The following is a 13480-nucleotide window of genomic DNA, read 5'->3' as shown; positions in this document are numbered from 1 at the left end:
ACCAAAAGCAGTCATTCTACTTGTAAATTGTGCCAATCGAGTGGAACAGCAGCCTAGGATTCACCACTGCTTCATCTCATTTTCCAAGAGAATGCAGATGTAAAGTGTTTTTGATGGTACGCCTGTGCATATTGAAATATTCAGAGCATATTATGAATTTCAGTTAACACATCAGTAAGCATTTTGTCCATCGGTGAATTCAACCTTTTTTCTCAATCGGAATAGGCAAGGATAATCGTCGGGGTCCGGTTGAGGAACTACGAGGTGTACAAGCGGGCTGCTAGTGCTGAGGGCGATGTGCCAGGGACACTCCAACCCCCCTCCTGAGACCCATGGTGCAGATAGCGCCTAACTTTAAAGTGCCAAGACACTCCATAACTAGGAGTGATTTTTCGGAATGAGCAATTGCTCTTCCTATTTTTATGCACTTTAACACTTTTTTCATTTTCACTTTCACGTCCCCAGGTTAGGGTGGACGATTAGAGAGTCCATACCGCCGGGGTTTAACATTGTCCTGATGAATGCCTAGGTAAATTGAAACCAACACTAAGGCTGAAACATGTTGACTAAGTTATTTCTGAATTAAACCATCCATTACCTTGGCTTTATAATTCAGTCACATAGAACTCTTTTTACTGTGTGTTAGGGATCATTAATAACAATTTTTTTGTAGATACCCTTTAGACACTTTTATAGTTTAATCTAACCCTCCAACACACCCATCACACAATACCTGCTCCGCAGTCTCCTGGCGTCGTAGCACACCGAAGAGGCATTAGGTCTCTTCGGTGGGGCCCGATGATGAAGCATGACACCGACCAGGTCGGTGTGTGAGGGCTTTCTTTTCAAACCCAAATAGGGTGTGAACTTCTCGAGTCTTTGAGGCTCCATTTAAGTGGCTTATAAGAGACATTAACCTCTCTTCCTTTGTTTATTGGTGTAGGCAAGGATAATGACAGATATATTTTACAATGTTAAAAAGTACATCATTTTATTTAATTGTGTGAATAAAAGGAATCGCCTCCCCGTCGGGGAATTGAACCCCGGTCTCCCGCGTGACAGGCGGGGATACTGACCACTATACTAACGAGGACTTATTGGCATCAGTTAAACAGTGCTCACCTCCTTGGGGTTAAGGCATACCCTCGATCAATTCACAGTATTGTAATAGGCAGATTTGCTGCTTTTGGTTAGGACAAGTAATCTTTTTTCCTAAATATTACAATACAGAAATTCCTAGCCAAAAACAATCAGTTTTATCAAGAAATTATTTAATTGAAATAAATATCTATCTATCGATCTGTCTATCTGGGTATCTTTCTAACTATCAATATATATATTTATATATATATATATCTATATAATCAGCTCACTTTATCATTTGCAGCTTATAACTATTAGCCACCAGGGGTCACTACTAACCAAAAGCAGTCATTCTACTTGTAAATTGTGCCAATCGAGTGGAACAGCAGCCTAGGATTCACCTCTGCTTCATCTCATTTTCCAAGAGAATGCAGATGTAAAGTGTTTTTGATAGTACGCCTCTGCATATTGAAATATTCAGAGCATATTCTGAATTTCAGTTAACACATCAGTAAGCATTTTGGCCATCAGTGAATTCAACCTTTTTTCTCAATCGGAATAGGCATGGATAATGACAGGTATATTTTACAATGTTAGAAAGTACATCATTTTATTTAATTGTGTGAATAAAAGGAATCGCCTCCCTGTCGGGGAATTGAACCCCGGTCTCCGGCGTGACAGGCGGGGATACTGACCACTATACTAACGAGGACTTATTGGCGTCAGTTAAACAGTGCTCACCTCCTTGGGGTTAAGGCATACCCTCGATCAATTCACAGTATTGTAATAGGCAGATTTGCTGCTTTTGGTTAGGACAAGTCATCTTTTTTCCTAAATATTTCAATACAGAAATTCCTTGCCAAAAACAATCAGTATTATAAAGAAATTATTTCATTGAAATAAATATCTATCTATCGATGTGTCTATCTAGCTATCTTTCTAACTATCAATATATATATTTATATATATATATATCTATATAATCAGCTCACTTTACCATTTGCAGCTTATAACTATTAGCCACCAGGGGTCACTACTAACCAAAAGCAGTCATTCTACTTGTAAATTGTGCCAATCGAGTGGAACAGCAGCCTAGGATTCACCACTGCTTCATCTCATTTTCCAAGAGAATGCAGATGTAAAGTGTTTTTGATGGTACGCCTGTGCATATTGAAATATTCAGAGCATATTATGAATTTCAGTTAACACATCAGTAAGCATTTTGTCCATCAGTGAATTCAACCTTTTTTCTCAATCGGAATAGGCAAGGATAATGACAGATATATTTTACAATGTTAGAAAGTTCATCATTTTATTTAATTGTGTGAATAAAAGGAATCGCCTCCCCATCAGGGAATCGAAACCCGGTCTCCCGCGTGACAGGCGGGGATACTGACCACTATACTAACGAGGACTTATTGGCATCAGTTAAACAGTGCTCACCTCCTTGGGGTTAAGGCATACCCTCGATCAATTCACAGTATTGTAATAGGCAGATTTGCTGCTTTTGGTTAGGACAAGTCATCTTTTTTCCTAAATATTTCAATACAGAAATTCCTTGCCAAAAACAATCAGTATTATCAAGAAATTATTTCATTGATATAAATATCTATCTATCGATGTGTCTATCTAGCTATCTTTCTAACTATCAATATATATATTTATATATATATATATATATCTATATAATCAGCTCACTTTACCATTTGCAGCTTATAACAATTAGCCACCAGGGGTCACTACTAACTAAAAGCAGTCATTCTACTTGTAAATTGTGCCAATCGAGTGGAACAGCAGCCTAGGATTCACCACTGCTTCATCTCATTTTCCAAGAGAATGCAGATGTAAAGTGTTTTTGATGGTACGCCTGTGCATATTGAAATATTCAGAGCATATTATGAATTTCAGTTAACACATCAGTAAGCATTTTGTCCATCGGTGAATTCAACCTTTTTTCTCAATCGGAATAGGCAAGGATAATGACAGATATATTTTACAATGTTAGAAAGTACATCATTTTATTTAATTGTGTGAATAAAAGGAATAGCCTCCCCGTCGGGGAATTGAACCCCGGTCTCCCACGTGACAGGCGGGGAAACTGACCACTATACTAACGAGGACATATTGGCATCAGTTAAACAGTGCTCACCTCCTTGGGGTTAAGGCATACCCTCGATCAATTCACAGTATTGTAATAGGCAGATTTGCTGCTTTTGGTTAGGACAAGTCATCTTTTTTCCTAAATATTTCAATACAGAAATTCCTAGCCAAAAACAATCAGTATTATCAAGAAATGATTTCATTGAAATAAATATCTATCTATCGATCTGTCTATCTAGCTATCTTTCTAACTATCAATATATATATTTATATATATATATCTATATATCTATATAATCAGCTCACTTTACCGTTTGCAGCTTATAACTATTAGCCACCAGGGGTCACTACTAACCAAAAGCAGTCATTCTACTTGTAAATTGTGCCAATCGAGTGGAACAGCAGCCTAGGATTCACCACTGCTTCATCTCATTTTCCAAGAGAATGCAGATGTAAAGTGTTTTTGATGGTACGCCTGTGCATATTGAAATATTCAGAGCATATTCTGAATTTCAGTTAAAACATCAGTAAGCATTTTGGCCATCAGTGAATTCAACCTTTTTTTCTCAATGGGAATAGGCAAGGATAATGACAGATATATTTTACAATGTTAGAAAGTACATCATTTAATTTAATTGTGTGAATAAAAGGAATCGCCTCCCTGTCGCGGAATTGAACCCCGGTCTCCCACGTGACAGGCGGGGATACTGACCACTATACTAACAAGGACTTATTGACATCAGTTAAACAGTGCTCACCTCCTTGGGGTTAAGGCATACCCTCGATCAATTCACAGTATTGTAATAGGCAGATTTGCTGCTTTTGGTTAGGACAAGTAATCTTTTTTCCTAAATACTACAATACAGAAATTCCTAGCCAAAAACAATCAGTTTTATCAAGAAATTATTTCATTGAAATAAATATCTATCTATCGATCTGTCTATCTGGCTATCTTTCTAACTATCAATATATATATTTATATATATATATATATCTATATAATCAGCTCACTTTACCATTTGCAGCTTATAACTATTAGCCACCAGGGGTCACTACTAACCAAAAGCAGTCATTCTACTTGTAAATTGTGCCAATCGAGTGGAACAGCAGCCTAGGATTCACCACTGCTTCATCTCATTTTCCAAGAGAATGCAGATGTAAAGTGTTTTTGATGGTACGCCTGTGCATATTGAAATATTCAGAGCATATTCTGAATTTCAGTTAAAACATCAGTAAGCATTTTGGCCATCAGTGAATTCAACCTTTTTTCTCAATCGGAATAGGCAAGGATAATGACAGATATATTTTACAATGTTAGAAAGTACATCATTTAATTTAATTGTGTGAATAAATGGAATCGCCTAACTGTCGGGGAATTGAACCCCGGTCTCCCATGTGACAGGCGGGGATACTGACCACTATACTAACGAGGACTTATTGACATCAGTTAAACAGTGCTCACCTCCTTGGGGTTAAGGCATACCCTCGATCAATTCACAGTATTGTAATAGGCAGATTTGCTGCTTTTCGTTAGGACAAGAAATCTTTTTTCCTAAATATTACAATACAGAAATTCCTAGTTAAAAACAATCAGTTTTATTAAGAAATTATTTCATTGAAATAAATATCTATCTATCGATCTGTCTATCTAGCTATCTTTCTAACTATCAATATATATATTTATATATATATATATCTATATAATCAGCTCACTTTACCATTTGCAGCTTATAACTATTAGCCACCAGGGGTCACTACTAACCAAAAGCAGTCATTCTACTTGTAAATTGTGCCAATCGAGTGGAACAGCATCCTAGGATTCACCACTGCTTCATCTCATTTTCCAAGAGAATGCAGATGTAAAGTGTTTTTGATGGTACGCCTGTGCATATTGAAATATTCAGAGCATATTATGAATTTCAGTTAACACATCAGTAAGATTTTGGCCATCACTAAATTCAAACTTTTTTCTCAATCGGAATAGGCAAGGATAATGACAGATATATTTTACAATGTTAGAAAGTTCATCATTTTATTTAATTGTGTGAATAAAAGGAATCGCCTCCCCATCGGGGAATCAAAACCCGGTCTCCTGCGTGGATGGCGGGGATACTGACCACAATACTAACGAGGACTTATTGGCATCAGTTAAACAGTGCTCACCTCCTTGGGGTTAAGGCATACCCTCGATCAATTCACAGTATTGTAATAGGCAGATTTGCTGCTTTTGGTTAGGACAAGTCATCTTTTTTCCTAAATATTTCAATACAGAAATTCCTTGCCAAAAACAATCAGTATTATCAAGAAATTATTTCATTGAAATAAATATCTATCTATCGATGTGTCTATCTAGCTATCTTTCTAACTATCAATATATATATTTATATATATATATATATATCTATATAATCAGCTCACTTTACCATTTGCAGCTTATAACTATTAGCCACCAGGGGTCACTACTAACTAAAAGCAGTCATTCTACTTGTAAATTGTGCCAATCGAGTGGAACAGCAGCCTAGGATTCACCACTGCTTCATCTCATTTTCCAAGAGAATGCAGATGTAAAGTGTTTTTGATGGTACGCCTGTGCATATTGAAATATTCAGAGCATATTATGAATTTCAGTTAACACATCAGTAAGCATTTTGTCCATCGGTGAATTCAACCTTTTTTCTCAATCGGAATAGGCAAGGATAATGACAGATATATTTTACAATGTTAGAAAGTACATCATTTTATTTAATTGTGTGAATAAAAGGAATAGCCTCCCCGTCGGGGAATTGAACCCCGGTCTACCACGTGACAGGCGGGGATACTGACCACTATACTAACGAGGACATATTGGCATCAGTTAAACAGTGCTCACCTCCTTGGGGTTAAGGCATACCCTCGATCAATTCACAGTATTGTAATAGGCAGATTTGCTGCTTTTGGTTAGGACAAGTCATCTTTTTTCCTAAATATTTCAATACAGAAATTCCTAGCCAAAAACAATCAGTATTATCAAGAAATTATTTCATTGAAATAAATATCTATCTATCGATCTGTCTATCTAGCTATCTTTCTAACTATATATATATATATTTATATATATATATATCTATATAATCAGCTCACTTTACCATTTGCAGCTTATAACTATTAGCCACCAGGGGTCACTACTAACCAAAAGCAGTCATTCTACTTGTAAATTGTGCCAATCGAGTGGAACAGCAGCCTAGGATTCACCACTGCTTCATCTCATTTTCCAAGAGAATGCAGATGTAAAGTGTTTTTGATGGTACGCCTGTGCATATTGAAATATTCAGAGCATATTCTGAATTTCAGTTAACACATCAGTAAGCATTTTGGCCATCAGTGAATTCAACCTTTTTTCTCAATCGGAATAGGCAAGGATAATGACAGATATATTTTACAATGTTAGAAAGTACATCATTTTATTTAATTGTGTGAATAAAAGGAATCGCCTCCCTGTCGGGCAATTGAACCCCGGTCTCCCGCGTGACAGGCGGGGATACTGACCACTATACTAACGAGGACTTATTGACATCAGTTAAACAGTGCTCACCTCCTTGGGGTTAAGGCATACCCTCGATCAATTCACAGTATTGTAATAGGCAGATGTGCTGCTTTTGGTTAGGACAAGTCATCTTTTTTCCTAAATATTTCAATACAGAAATTCCTAGCCAAAAACAATCAGTATTATCAAGAAATTATTTCATTGAAATAAATATCTATCTATCGATCTGTCTATCTAGCTATCTTTCTAACTATCAATATATATATTTATATATATATATATATCTATATAATCAGCTCACTTTACCATTTGCAGCTTATAACTATTAGCCACCAGGGGTCACTACTAACCAAAAGCAGTCATTCTACTTGTAAATTGTGCCAATCGAGTGGAACAGCAGCCTAGGATTCACCACTGCTTCATCTCATTTTCCAAGAGAATGCAGATGTAAAGTGTTTTTGATGGTACGCCTGTGCATATTGAAATATTCAGAGCATATTATGAATTTCAGTTAACACATCAGTAAGCATTTTGTCCATCAGTGAATTCAACCTTTTTTCTCAATCGGAATAGGCAAGGATAATGACAGATATATTTTACAATGTTAGAAAGTTCATCATTTTATTTAATTGTGTGAATAAAAGGAATCGCCTCCCCATCGGGGAATCGAAACCCGGTCTCCCGCGTGACAGGCGGGGATACTGACCACTATACTAACGAGGACTTATTGGCATCCGTTAAACAGTGCTCACCTCCTTGGGGTTAAGGCATACCCTCGATCAATTCACAGTATTGTAATAGGCAGATTTGCTGCTTTTGGTTAGGACAAGTCATCTTTTTTCCTAAATATTTCAATACAGAAATTCCTTGCCAAAAACAATCAGTATTATCAAGAAATTATTTCATTGAAATAAATATCTATCTATCGATGTGTCTATCTAGCTATCTTTCTAACTATCAATATATATATTTATATATATATATATCTATATAATCAGCTCACTTTACCATTTGCAGCTTATAACTATTAGCCACCAGGGGTCACTACTAACTAAAAGCAGTCATTCTACTTGTAAATTGTGCCAATCGAGTGGAACAGCAGCCTAGGATTCACCATTGCTTCATCTCATTTTCCAAGAGAATGCAGATGTAAAGTGTTTTTGATGGTACGCCTGTGCATATTGAAATATTCAGAGCATATTATGAATTTCAGTTAACACATCAGTAAGCATTTTGTCCATCGGTGAATTCAACCTTTTTTCTCAATCGGAATAGGCAAGGATAATGACAGATATATTTCACAATGTTAGAAAGTACATCATTTTATTTAATTGTGTGAATAAAAGGAATAGCCTCCCCGTCGGGGAATTGAACCCCGGTCTCCCACGTGACAGGCGGGGATACTGACCACTATACTAACGAGGACATATTAGCATCAGTTAAACAGTGCTCACCTCCTTGGGGTTAAGGCATACCCTCGATCAATTCACAGTATTGTAATAGGCAGATTTGCTGCTTTTGGTTAGGACAAGTCATCTTTTTTCCTAAATATTTCAATACAGAAATTCCTAGCCAAAAACAATCAGTATTATCAAGAAATGATTTCATTGAAATAAATATCTATCTATCGATCTGTCTATCTAGCTATCTTTCTAACTATCAATATATATATTTATATATATATATCTATATATCTATATAATCAGCTCACTTTACCATTTGCAGCTTATAACTATTAGCCACCAGGGGTCACTACTAACTAAAAGCAGTCATTCTACTTGTAAATTGTGCCAATCGAGTGGAACAGCAGCCTAGGATTCACCACTGCTTCATCTCATTTTCCAAGAGAATGCAGATGTAAAGTGTTTTTGATGGTACGCCTGTGCATATTGAAATATTCAGAGCATATTATGAATTTCAGTTAACACATCAGTAAGCATTTTGTCCATCGGTGAATTCAACCTTTTTTCTCAATCGGAATAGGCAAGGATAATGACAGATATATTTTACAATGTTAGAAAGTACATCATTTTATTTAATTGTGTGAATAAAAGGAATAGCCTCCCCGTCGGGGAATTGAACCCCGGTCTACCACGTGACAGGCGGGGATACTGACCACTATACTAACGAGGACATATTGGCATCAGTTAAACAGTGCTCACCTCCTTGGGGTTAAGGCATACCCTCGATCAATTCACAGTATTGTAATAGGCAGATTTGCTGCTTTTGGTTAGGACAAGTCATCTTTTTTCCTAAATATTTCAATACAGAAATTCCTAGCCAAAAACAATCAGTATTATCAAGAAATTATTTCATTGAAATAAATATCTATCTATCGATCTGTCTATCTAGCTATCTTTCTAACTATCAATATATATATTTATATATATATATATCTATATAATCAGCTCACTTTACCATTTGCAGCTTATAACTATTAGCCACCAGGGGTCACTACTAACCAAAAGCAGTCATTCTACTTGTAAATTGTGCCAATCGAGTGGAACAGCAGCCTAGGATTCACCACTGCTTCATCTCATTTTCCAAGAGAATGCAGATGTAAAGTGTTTTTGATGGTACGCCTGTGCATATTGAAATATTCAGAGCATATTCTGAATTTCAGTTAACACATCAGTAAGCATTTTGGCCATCAGTGAATTCAACCTTTTTTCTCAATCGGAATAGGCAAGGATAATGACAGATATATTTTACAATGTTAGAAAGTACATCATTTTATTTAATTGTGTGAATAAAAGGAATCGCCTCCCTGTCGGGCAATTGAACCCCGGTCTCCCGCGTGACAGGCGGGGATACTGACCACTATACTAACGAGGACTTATTGACATCAGTTAAACAGTGCTCACCTCCTTGGGGTTAAGGCATACCCTCGATCAATTCACAGTATTGTAATAGGCAGATGTGCTGCTTTTGGTTAGGACAAGTCATCTTTTTTCCTAAATATTTCAATACAGAAATTCCTAGCCAAAAACAATCAGTATTATCAAGAAATTATTTCATTGAAATAAATATCTATCTATCGATCTGTCTATCTAGCTATCTTTCTAACTATCAATATATATATTTTTATATATATATATATCTATATAATCAGCTCACTTTACCATTTGCAGCTTATAACTATTAGCCACCAGGGGTCACTACTAACCAAAAGCAGTCATTCTACTTGTAAATTGTGCCAATCGAGTGGAACAGCAGCCTAGGATTCACCACTGCTTCATCTCATTTTCCAAGAGAATGCAGATGTAAAGTGTTTTTGATGGTACGCCTGTGCATATTGAAATATTCAGAGCATATTATGAATTTCAGTTAACACATCAGTAAGCATTTTGTCCATCAGTGAATTCAACCTTTTTTCTCAATCGGAATAGGCAAGGATAATGACAGATATATTTTACAATGTTAGAAAGTTCATCATTTTATTTAATTGTGTGAATAAAAGGAATCGCCTCCCCATCGGGGAATCGAAACCCGGTCTCCCGCTTGACAGGCGGGGATACTGACCACTATACTAACGAGGACTTATTGGCATCCGTTAAACAGTGCTCACCTCCTTGGGGTTAAGGCATACCCTCGATCAATTCACAGTATTGTAATAGGCAGATTTGCTGCTTTTGGTTAGGACAAGTCATCTTTTTTCCTAAATATTTCAATACAGAAATTCCTTGCCAAAAACAATCAGTATTATCAAGAAATTATTTCATTGAAATAAATATCTATCTATCGATGTGTCTATCTAGCTATCTTTCTAACTATCAATATATATATTTATATATATATATATCTATATAATCAGCTCACTTTACCATTTGCAGCTTATAACTATTAGCCACCAGGGGTCACTACTAACTAAAAGCAGTCATTCTACTTGTAAATTGTGCCAATCGAGTGGAACAGCAGCCTAGGATTCACCATTGCTTCATCTCATTTTCCAAGAGAATGCAGATGTAAAGTGTTTTTGATGGTACGCCTGTGCATATTGAAATATTCAGAGCATATTATGAATTTCAGTTAACACATCAGTAAGCATTTTGTCCATCGGTGAATTCAACCTTTTTTCTCAATCGGAATAGGCAAGGATAATGACAGATATATTTTACAATGTTAGAAAGTACATCATTTTATTTAATTGTGTGAATAAAAGGAATAGCCTCCCCGTCGGGGAATTGAACCCCGGTCTCCCACGTGACAGGCGGGGATACTGACCACTATACTAACGAGGACATATTAGCATCAGTTAAACAGTGCTCACCTCCTTGGGGTTAAGGCATACCCTCGATCAATTCACAGTATTGTAATAGGCAGATTTGCTGCTTTTGGTTAGGACAAGTCATCTTTTTTCCTAAATATTTCAATACAGAAATTCCTAGCCAAAAACAATCAGTATTATCAAGAAATGATTTCATTGAAATAAATATCTATCTATCGATCTGTCTATCTAGCTATCTTTCTAACTATCAATATATATATTTATATATATATATCTATATATCTATATAATCAGCTCACTTTACCATTTGCAGCTTATAACTATTAGCCACCAGGGGTCACTACTAACTAAAAGCAGTCATTCTACTTGTAAATTGTGCCAATCGAGTGGAACAGCAGCCTAGGATTCACCACTGCTTCATCTCATTTTCCAAGAGAATGCAGATGTAAAGTGTTTTTGATGGTACGCCTGTGCATATTGAAATATTCAGAGCATATTATGAATTTCAGTTAACACATCAGTAAGCATTTTGTCCATCGGTGAATTCAACCTTTTTTCTCAATCGGAATAGGCAAGGATAATGACAGATATATTTTACAATGTTAGAAAGTACATCATTTTATTTAATTGTGTGAATAAAAGGAATAGCCTCCCCGTCGGGGAATTGAACCCCGGTCTACCACGTGACAGGCGGGGATACTGACCACTATACTAACGAGGACATATTGGCATCAGTTAAACAGTGCTCACCTCCTTGGGGTTAAGGCATACCCTCGATCAATTCACAGTATTGTAATAGGCAGATTTGCTGCTTTTGGTTAGGACAAGTCATCTTTTTTCCTAAATATTTCAATACAGAAATTCCTAGCCAAAAACAATCAGTATTATCAAGAAATTATTTCATTGAAATAAATATCTATCTATCGATCTGTCTATCTAGCTATCTTTCTAACTATCAATATATATATTTATATATATATATATCTATATAATCAGCTCACTTTACCATTTGCAGCTTATAACTATTAGCCACCAGGGGTCACTACTAACCAAAAGCAGTCATTCTACTTGTAAATTGTGCCAATCGAGTGGAACAGCAGCCTAGGATTCACCACTGCTTCATCTCATTTTCCAAGAGAATGCAGATGTAAAGTGTTTTTGATGGTACGCCTGTGCATATTGAAATATTCAGAGCATATTCTGAATTTCAGTTAACACATCAGTAAGCATTTTGGCCATCAGTGAATTCAACCTTTTTTCTCAATCGGAATAGGCAAGGATAATGACAGATATATTTTACAATGTTAGAAAGTACATCATTTTATTTAATTGTGTGAATAAAAGGAATCGCCTCCCTGTCGGGCAATTGAACCCCGGTCTCCCGCGTGACAGGCGGGGATACTGACCACTATACTAACGAGGACTTATTGACATCAGTTAAACAGTGCTCACCTCCTTGGGGTTAAGGCATACCCTCGATCAATTCACAGTATTGTAATAGGCAGATGTGCTGCTTTTGGTTAGGACAAGTCATCTTTTTTCCTAAATATTTCAATACAGAAATTCCTAGCCAAAAACAATCAGTATTATCAAGAAATTATTTCATTGAAATAAATATCTATCTATCGATCTGTCTATCTAGCTATCTTTCTAACTATCAATATATATATTTTTATATATATATATATCTATATAATCAGCTCACTTTACCATTTGCAGCTTATAACTATTAGCCACCAGGGGTCACTACTAACCAAAAGCAGTCATTCTACTTGTAAATTGTGCCAATCGAGTGGAACAGCAGCCTAGGATTCACCACTGCTTCATCTCATTTTCCAAGAGAATGCAGATGTAAAGTGTTTTTGATGGTACGCCTGTGCATATTGAAATATTCAGAGCATATTATGAATTTCAGTTAACACATCAGTAAGCATTTTGTCCATCAGTGAATTCAACCTTTTTTCTCAATCGGAATAGGCAAGGATAATGACAGATATATTTTACAATGTTAGAAAGTTCATCATTTTATTTAATTGTGTGAATAAAAGGAATCGCCTCCCCATCGGGGAATCGAAACCCGGTCTCCCGCGTGACAGGCGGGGATACTGACCACTATACTAACGAGGACTTATTGGCATCAGTTAAACAGTGCTCACCTCCTTGGGGTTAAGGCATACCCTCGATCAATTCACAGTATTGTAATAGGCAGATTTGCTGCTTTTGGTTAGGACAAGTCATCTTTTTTCCTAAATATTTCAATACAGAAATTCCTTGCCAAAAACAATCAGTATTATCAAGAAATTATTTCATTGAAATAAATATCTATCTATCGATGTGTCTATCTAGCTATCTTTCTAACTATCAATATATATATTTATATATATATATATCTATATAATCAGCTCACTTTACCATTTGCAGCTTATAACTATTAGCCACCAGGGGTCACTACTAACTAAAAGCAGTCATTCTACTTGTAAATTGTGCCAATCGAGTGGAACAGCAGCCTAGGATTCACCATTGCTTCATCTCATTTTCCAAGAGAA

The 13480-nt window shown here is 36.2% G+C and overlaps 4 non-coding genes across 4 annotated transcripts; all 4 read right to left on the bottom strand.

Moving 5' to 3' along the window:
• Nucleotides 1–1021: 1021 nt before the first annotated feature.
• Nucleotides 1022–1093, bottom strand: TRNAD-GUC (transfer RNA aspartic acid (anticodon GUC)). Its single transcript has one exon. It is a non-coding gene; the product is annotated as a tRNA-Asp (tRNA).
• A 6966-nt stretch (nucleotides 1094–8059) lies between these two features.
• On the bottom strand, nucleotides 8060–8131 carry TRNAD-GUC (transfer RNA aspartic acid (anticodon GUC)). Its single transcript has one exon. It is a non-coding gene; the product is annotated as a tRNA-Asp (tRNA).
• A 2042-nt stretch (nucleotides 8132–10173) lies between these two features.
• On the bottom strand, nucleotides 10174–10245 carry TRNAD-GUC (transfer RNA aspartic acid (anticodon GUC)). Its single transcript has one exon. It is a non-coding gene; the product is annotated as a tRNA-Asp (tRNA).
• Nucleotides 10246–10875: 630 nt separating this feature from the next.
• TRNAD-GUC (transfer RNA aspartic acid (anticodon GUC)) lies at nucleotides 10876–10947 on the bottom strand. Its single transcript has one exon. It is a non-coding gene; the product is annotated as a tRNA-Asp (tRNA).
• Between the last annotated feature and the right edge of the window lie 2533 nt (nucleotides 10948–13480).

The sequence above is a fragment of the Lissotriton helveticus genome, chromosome 1_2 (assembly GCF_964261635.1).
Source record: "Lissotriton helveticus chromosome 1_2, aLisHel1.1, whole genome shotgun sequence".
Taxonomy (NCBI): Eukaryota; Metazoa; Chordata; class Amphibia; order Caudata; family Salamandridae; genus Lissotriton; species Lissotriton helveticus.
The sequence above is the reverse complement of the archived record's forward strand: the minus strand, read 5'-3'. Positions and strand labels throughout refer to the sequence as shown.